Genomic DNA, 9,677 nt, shown 5'->3' on the forward strand with positions numbered 1-9,677 from the left:
GTTAGGATCTCCCTCGGAAACCCCACCCTAGGGAACAGCTCCACCAATTTGTCTGCCACGTTCTTGGTGGTAGGTGCGCTGAGGGCAAAGGCTTCCGGGACCTTGTGTTGTAGTCAACCACTACCAAGGCATATGTGTGTCCTCTTGCGGTGCGGGGCAACAGACGAATGAGATCCATCCCCACCCATTCCCAGGGGTTGCCTATGATGGGTAGCGGTTGCAGGGGAACGGCTTGAGGTCTGGTTAGGTTCTTCTTTTGGCACACCTCGCACTGTCTGCAGTAGGCTTCTGCTTCTTTGTAAATGCCTGGCCAATAGAAGAGTCGCAATATATTCTGGGTTGTTTTCTCGGTTCCGCTATGCCCGGCTGTTAAGTGAGTATGGGCATAGAACAGTATCTGTTCCCTGCATTCTTTTGGTACCACTAGTTGGCTCGGTTCCCCTGCCTTCCCTTCCCTGTACAGTAGGTCTTTTTCTATCCGGAACCTGGGATACCCTGGTGTATGGGTGGTCTGTGCCATGTGAGCCGCCTCCCACGCATTCATGAGGGAAGAGTCATTGGCCTGGGCGAATTTGAAACCCCTGTCTAGGGCCCAGGGTTCTATCGACAGGTAAGCTCCTGCAGGGCTATCTTTCAGTTCTCTTTTGAACATGGACAGGAAGTCAGGGTTATCAACACCTATGATTAACTCCTCAGGTAAAGAACCCACCACACCCACCTTCACCGAGCACGGCTCCCTACCAATCGGGTGCAAGGTTATGCGGGCCAGGGGGTAGGGCTTTACGTCCCCGTGCACACACCTAATGTGTACGGTGCCGTCGTGGCCTATCTGGGCAGGGTGTAACAGCCGCTCCTGGATGACTGATTGCCTACAACCCGAATCCAACAGGGCTTTCACTCGTTTCTGGTTTACTAGGACCCTTACGTAAAACGAGGGTCCCATTTCGGCGGTGTACATCACGGCTTTGGGTATGTAGCCAACCTCCATAGGTTCTTCAGAAGGTCTTCTGTGGGGGCACATCCTGGCTATGTGGCCCCAGTCCCCGTATTCAAAACATTGTAGTCCTTTCATGTTGGGTGGTTCCATGCGGGAGGGTCGAGGTTTGCTTGGCTCGGGGATGGTCTTCTTTCTGTCCGGTTTTGACGGTGGGGCGCTGGTCTTACTGCTTCTATCCGTATCCCAAGGAAATGTTCGGGGGCGGCCCTGGTATAGTTAGCCGCCATCTCAATGGCCTGAGCAGCTGTCAGCCCCGGATGCTGTCGCAACAACCTCTGGGTGCCATAGGGCAAGGCCTCCATGAACTGTTCGAGTATTATACTGGTCATGACTTCGTCCTTACTTCTACTACCCAGTCTCAGCAACTTCTCTGCGGCCATCTTGATTCTAAGGTACAGAGTCTTAGGGTTCTCTCCCGTAATTCCCTTCTCTTTCCTGAATCGGAGCCTGTATGCCTCCGCGTCCATCCCTAAGTGGTCCAGTATCACCTCTTTGACCTCATAGTAGGAAGCGGTTCCGGAATGGTTGGCTACCTGATAGGCCGTCTGGGCCTCTCCTGTTAACAACGGGGCCAAAAAGAAGGGCCATTTCTCCTCGGGCCACCCACAAGCCCTTGAGGCTCGTTCAAAATTAAGGAGAAATGCATCGGGGTCTTCCCCCGCCACGTATTTCTGTAGAGCCACTCCTGAGGGGTGTGGTCTTCTATCCAAGTGGGTTGCGGTGCTTGGGGCCTGTACCGTCTTTTGGATATTGTCCATCTGCTGAGTCATGGTGGTGCGAAATAGCTCCCTGTCTGCATCCGCTGTGTTGATCTGTTGACCGATGGCCCATTCTAACTTCTGTTGCCCTTCGATTAGAGTCTGGATCACCTGGTCCATTGCCATGGTCGGTTCTGATGGGGCAGATCCCACTTCTGACACCAGTGTGGGCGTGGGAGAAGGGACGACCTTGACACCAGGTTTTGCGGGCAAAGAGGGTTTTATTTTTAGTGAGCTTTGAAACACAAATGTCTTTCTCCTCCTCTGTGTCAATCGGTCGCGGGAGTATGCACTGGGATCCGTGGCTGTTGTTTCCTCCCGTCTGTAGTTGGACGTCGGTGATGTTCTTCGCGGGACCCAGGCCAGCTCCGTTACATGGAAGAGACCAGAAAGAGGGAGGCCGTTAGTGTAAGTTCTCTCCAAATAATGCACCTTTAGGGACCAGGGAAGTGTGGACAGCCCAAGTGTACAGTGCTCTCTTAGTTGTAGTGCACGGTGAACGAAGGGGACGGGGTAGGTGGTGCGGTACAGGGGAGGTAGGAGCGGAAACACAAGGGGAAGGAAACGAACAAGGGTTTTACTCTTATTTACGCGTGAGCACTCCGGCTCCCCACCCAGGCCGCCCAACGCCGACGTACCTGTGACAGCCACACTCCTCCCTCGGGAGTGTGGCACGGCGGTTCACGGGGTCGTTGGCCTCCCGGCTCTCCTTCTCCCTCCGCCTCCACGACGCCTCCTCGATGTTCCTTCGGGACGTTTTTCTCTTCGCCTCCTTCCTTTTCTCCGCTCGGCACAGTCGCTTCTTCCGCCTTCCGCTCCTCCGGGGTGTATACACGCCCTGCATACATCGCTTCCCTGTTTTTGACCACTCCGGCATAGCTGACGTCCTCAGGGGGCGGTTCCTCCTCCTCGGAAACAAATGCCCAATTAAAGGGGCCGCTGTGTTCGTCGTGATCGTCGCGGTCGAACGGGCCGTCCCTCCACTGGTCAGTCTGGAAAGAAGGAGGGGGAGTAGGGTCAGCGGGGCAAGGACTCCACCATTCCCTAGGGGTAAGCCTTCCACCCTCTTCCATCTTACAAGAACACAAAAAGGGGGCAGGGTAGACACACCCTGAGCCCCTAGGCCTGCCCACGTGGTCCCACAAGGACAAAAAAGGCCCAAATTATTATTTTTTTTAAACCCGGTCTGTTTTTTTAAAAATTACCCCCCGGGGGGACCAAATCACGGGGGCATAGTGATAAAGAAGTGTGGGGGGTCCCCAATCCCCCCCACACTGCCCCGGTGACCGCTGCCCCCCCGGGACAAAACAACGCAGCCCCTTGGCACATACTGGAGGCTCCTGGTGGGCTAGTTGACCCCCAGGGACCCCCAGTATGCAAGGGGAATTAGTCCTCCCTCTGCAAACACGCCCGGGGGCTTTGTTGCAGAGAGGTGTAAAAAAGGGTGTGGCCTCATTACACCTCTCTGCAATGCAGCCCCCTGGCGCATACTGGAGGTTTCAGGTGGACTACTTGGCCCCCAGGGACCCCTAGTATGCAAGGGAACTTAATCCCCCAATTTAGACAACTCTACAGGGTGCGTTTGCACAGTTTAAGTTAGGGAATTAATTCCTGTTCAATCCAGAGGTCCCCTAGAGGGAACTATTCCAACAGGTATCTCCAGTAAGCGCCATGGAGCTGCGCTTCAGAGTGTTGTAAAAAGGGGGCGTGCCCTCTGAACACCTGCCTGCAAAAATGTAGTAAATCAGTATAAAAAAATAACAATTAATACATTTAAAAATTGTCATTTAAAAAACCTTCGAAATTCAATGAAAAAACCATAGGTTTCAGGCCTGATATAGTTAGGAATTAGCATTTAAAAAAACATTGAAATTCACTGAAAAAAACCATAGGTTTCAGGCCTTATATAGTTAGGAATTAGCATTTAAAAAACCTTGCAAATTCACTGAAAAAACCATAGGTTTCAGGCCTTATATAGTTAGGAATTAGCATTTAAAAAACCTTTGAAATTCACTGAAAAAACCATAGGTTTCAGGCCTTATATAGTTAGGAATTAGCATTTAAAAAACCTTTGAAATTCACTCCAAAAACTATAAGTTTTAGGGGTGTTTTAGTTAGCTGGACATTTCACTCATACAAAACCATTGAAATTGCTCCTATATAGTTAGTTGTACTAACTATATTTCGCGCACCCGCAATCCACTGCTGATGATGTCACATATTACATCATTCATGACATGGTCAGTGACATCACTGATGACATCTCAAATGACATCACTGATGACATCACTGATGATGTCATCCACGTGACAATCACATACACCTTTTCATACACTAGTAGAATCTTTCATCACTCTTTCTAAAATACAGAGTATCATATTTGAATCCATTGACACAGCAATACAAGTATCTAAAAACCCACTCAGTGATTCCTAGATGTATACACACATTTAATCACTTACCTGTAGATTCACTCATACATGCTGTCAATGAACAATAGAACACTATCAAAAATACTTATACACCTATATCGACATTACACACCAGCACACAACCTATTCACATATGAAGTTATCTTACTCACTTATGCAAACAATGTATCATACTTACATACTTACTTAGCTACACACTTATACAAACACCACTTCATCTATTCATTTAGATAGTAAGTCATACTTAGTGTTTTATAAAATCTTTATTACAAGTATACAGTTATCCATATAGTCACTTACACAATCATTGAGTCTTATGTATACTTATTTATATACAACAACTGACACATACACTGCCTTTTATTTTTCTAGTTTGTTGGACATGTACCATTGAGAAATATATTTGCTCATCACCACACCCATAAAGATATTCACTCACCCAAACAACTGTTAGAACATGTAGTTTTAACTTCATATATCTACTGAATCAACTATTCACACATCTTTGGGCAGTCACACACCCCCCACTGAACCACACACACATTCACTCTCCCATACAAATACTCAGTTAACTAATTAATAACTAATATAGACTTTCACATAGCTAGTAACCAACTGGAGAACCAGTTTACACAACAACAGAGAAAGTGATACAGATATTCACACAGTTTAGTTACTATCAACTATATTTAGTGAGACACTATACATTGTTAAAGTAAACAGTCAATTACACTGCTACTAAATCCTCCATTCAAATATTTATTTTTATATATCCACTCATTCTTCAATGCAAATTGCTATATATATAATGCATATTTAAATAACGAAGCAAACCACATTCACTGGAGGATGTCATCAGTGATGTCATTTGAGATGTCATCAGTGATGTCACTGACCATGTCATGAATGATGTAATATGTGACATCATCAGCAGTGGATTGCGGGTGCGCGAAATATAGTTAGTAAAACTAACTACATAGGAGCAATTTCAATGGTTTTGTATGAGTGAAATGTCCAGCTAACTAAAACACCCCTAAAACTTATAGTTTTTTGAGTGAATTTCAAAGGTTTTTTAAAAGCTAATTCCTAACTATATAAGGCCTGAAACCTATGGTTTTTTCAGTGAATATATATATATATATATATATATATATATAGTTATTTACCTACCTACACCACTTTTACCAAATGTAGGCCTTTACCACGCATGCCTTTGCGCTCTAATGGCATGCGTGGTAAAGGCATATACGTGGTAAGAATTCGCGTTGTGATGGTTGTTGTAATGGCATTGGTATAGTAATACCTGCGTTGTAATGGTACACGTGGTATTAGCACACGTTGTAATGTCATATATTCATTCACACATTCAAATGATATATTTATTTTGCATATTACCATGTGTGATGAATGCAATAGAGAAAATAAAGCTAAGAAAATAGATGTAAATCAGCAGGTATGCGAATGTTCCAAGTGAGAGACATTTCCAAGTTACAATCATATGCTTTAGTAAAATACTGTTCTTTCCTTCTAGAATTTCACTGAAGAGAGGATAGAAAACCACCTCAGTGAGACATACATCTGTACAAGCTGTTTTTTCTCTTCTAAAGCCCCTTTGCCCCCGGGACTCGACCGTACCAACTGTGATTTTCTCTTGGGCAGTGAAATCTGGTAGGGCAAGTTAGAAAGTACTGCGGAGGTTGTAGCGTCCCTACAAGAGGGGTATATATGAATTTGTGACACTCCCAATCCATTAAGGAAGGTTTCCAATGTCTTAGAAGATGAATTAACAGATGTTTGCGATGCAGTCTGGCCAATGGCAGCAGGAAGAGCAAGATTTCCAATATCTCAATCATCGAGTGCAATCTTTAAAGAATCCCGCCACTGATACTATGGATGTTTGTTTGTCAAGAGAGAGAGGTAAGGAACAAATATCTACATCAGTCCAATAACATGTTAAACCATTAATGACTTTAAAACAGTCACTGAAGGGAGTTTTGTATGAGTTAAAGAGTTTTATTTTTCAATCTGTCAGGGTTTATAATCTTATTCAAACAGGCACGGCCGGTGGTAGGTGTAACTGCAGGGCGGTGACGTAGGGAGGGGGAGGGGCAGGGTGGGGGGTTGTAATGTATGGATTACGGACTTTAACAGGTAAGTAAACATATAAATTAATCAAACGAATTTCGTTGTGTGCACTGCATCACCAAATGCGATACAGTGCGTGCAACGAAATTCATTTATTTATTTATATGTTTACTTACCTGTTAAAGTCCGTAATCCATACATTACAACCCCCACCTTGCCCCTCCACCTCCCTACGTCACCGCCCTGCAGTTACACCTACCACCGGCCGTGGCTGTATTCAAATAATATTTAGTCTTTAAAGCATTAGTATTAGAAATGCACATACTCCAATAATATATATTTTAATATAAGGTACAATAATACATTGTCAAAACAATAGTAATTATTGCTATAATGCAGCAAGCAAGTTCCATAAAGGAAGTTCCCTAATTTAAATATTTAAATGATGAGAATAAGGTGTCAGTTCAGATACTCAATAGAGAATTCTGATGAGAGAAATCTATGCATAAGCATTAAGCGTCTGCATGTCAAGCCAGAAAGTATTCTCAGCTCAAAATCAGCAATCAATGAAAAATAGACTAAGCAACCCCTCATGTAGAGAAGTATTAGAAACTCAAAGTTGAGCTCTCTCAGAAAGTCGGGGAAGGATCCAGAATCCTAATCTGGCTTCTCCCTAGAAACACACACTAATATAAAACATACAATATTTTACGTTGCAACATTATTTTCTTTTGTCTTCTATGTCCCCAATAGAATTTCAGTAACTCCTGGCAAACTCCCCATCTTCGCATACTTGCACGATAGTCTTTAGACATTAGCAGGGTCGGCTTTAGCTCTGGTGGTGCCCTGTGCAGCAAGGTTTTTTCCATGAATTCCCTTACTACCACACTCCACCAGTGCCTCTCATCTCTCACAAAATATCTAAAGCTAATCGATGTTGCAAATACATTGATCTGCTGGCCACTAATTCTGCACCAGCCAGTTTATCTACTACTGTTCTTAACTTTCAAATTATCTCATCATTTATAACTACTCCTACTGGTGGCCACTGTTCCCAATAAGGTGCGCGCGCGTGCACCTCTCTTCCCATGAGCGCGCACTCCCATTTGTGGAGCGCGCACACACAGGACATCCTGCAAGACAGTTTGCGCCGCTCGCGAGCGGCGTGAAATACAGGCACTTCCTGGATGCTGGTTTGCCTGTGTGAATCCGGACTCTGGAGTGCAGGTAAGTGTGGCTTGGGGGCACTTGCTGTGTTTTTTTCGCGGCGCGGTGCGGGGCAGATTGTGGGCTTTTGTTTAAGTACCCAAAAAAGAGAAAGGGAGTGAACCACCAACCAAGGGACTGGGTACTGATTGCAATCAACAAAGGAAAGGCCCCTTGGGAAGTAAAAGAACTTTACGTAGTGGTAATATGCCAATTCAAACACCCTTCATACACTCCAGTGTCAGAGATCAGAACACTCCTGAACTAAACATAGCACAAAATATATACATTTAAATCTAGCAAAAATAAACTGATGTTGCGTCTGTTGTAAATTTATTTTACAATTATAACATCAAACATTTAAAAATACATAAAAATCACAAATTCATAGTATTAAAAACGAAGTATCCACAAAATTACACATAATGTCATAATAAAATATACATAAGAGACAAAAGGGAAAGTGAATCATTTGAAAAACATCTTGAATTATTAATCCAATTAGAATCAAGTATTGCGGTGCAGTTAATGTCAACTAGTAACACCCTTGGTAGTTCCTCGGATTTAATGGTGAATATGTGCTTCGACGCGTTTCGGTGTTGTGACCTGATATTGCACCACCTTTATCAAGACGAAACTATACGTTGTCTCTTATTCAAGTATTATCAACCAATAATATATGTGTTCAAACTGTGCGTTCCTCAAAACAACTGGCTTCAGGGGATGAACCTCCTGTATAAAGTGGCTCTTTTATATGTAGTTTTTCAAGACAGAAGGTATAATAGTTTTAAAACCAAGTCTTGGGTCCCAATATTAATATTAATTTGCCACAATCGAATAATACGGGCTACGATTCGTTAATCCAGTATGCCCAACGTAAATCCAGTTCTAAAATGATATATGTATTTTGGATAAGCTGCGCCGTTCGTAAGCATAAAGCAGTCCCCAGTTACGGTGAACTTAATAATGTGCTTAACTCGTCGTGCAGCAGCAGGTCGGGGCTCCGTTTCGTGTGATCTAAATTATTCTACAGCCATGCACTGGTTAATATGTTACTGCTTTATGTTTACGAACAGCGCAGCTCATCCAAAATACATATATCATTTTAGTTGGGCTTTCTGGATAAATATATGACATCCCGTGACATCCCGTGGTACCCAAGGCATTCGATTGGATTAAACTATCGATATAAGAACCCAAATCTTGGTCCCAGATTGGGCTTAAGAACCGGTTTTACGTTGGGCATACTGGATTAACGAATCGTAGCCCGTGTTATTCGATTGTGGCAAATTAATATTAATATAAGGACCCAAGACTTGGTTTTAAAACTATTATACCTACTGTCTTGAAAAACTGCATATAAAAGAGGCACTTTATACAGGAGGTTCATCCCCTGAAGCCAGTTGGTTTGAGGAACGCACAGTTTGAATACATATATTATATATTATTGGTTGATAATACTTGAATAAGAGACAACGTATAGTTTCGTCTTGATAAAGGTGGTGCAATATCAGGTCACAACACCGAAACGCGTCGACGCACATATTCACCATTAAATCCGAGGAACTACCAAAGGTGTTACTAGTTGACATTAACTGCACCACAATAATTGATTCTAATCGGATTAATAATTCAAGATTTTTTTCAAATGATTCCCATTCCCTTTTTTCTCTTATGTATATTTTATTATGACATTATGTGTAATTTTGTGGATACTTCGTTTTTAATACTATGAATTCATGATTTTTATGTATTTTTAAATGTTTGATGTTATAATTGTATAATAAATTTACAACAGACGCAACATCAGTTTATTTTTGCTAGATTTAAATTTATATATTTTGTGCTATATTTAGTTCAGGAGTTTTCTGATCTCTGACACTTGAGTGAATGAAGGGTGTTTGAATTGGCATATTACCACTACTTAAAGTTCTTTTACTTCCCAAGGGGCCTTTCCTTTGTTGATTGCTTTTGTTTAAGTATTCATGTTAATCACAGCTCGTGAAAGGGCTGTGATTAACATGAATACTTAAACAAAAGCCCACGGTCTTCCCCGCACTGTGCTTTACCTACAAAAGAGTAGAGCATGTTTAAAAACACCGCTTGTAAAAGTACACGCTGTGTTTTTAGACTTGCTCTACTCTTTTGTTAGTAAAGCGCGGTGCGGAGAAGACTTTGGGCTATTGTTTAGGTATTCAT

This window comes from Lissotriton helveticus, chromosome 4_1 (genome assembly GCF_964261635.1).
Source record: "Lissotriton helveticus chromosome 4_1, aLisHel1.1, whole genome shotgun sequence".
Lineage (NCBI taxonomy): Eukaryota > Metazoa > Chordata > Amphibia > Caudata > Salamandridae > Lissotriton > Lissotriton helveticus.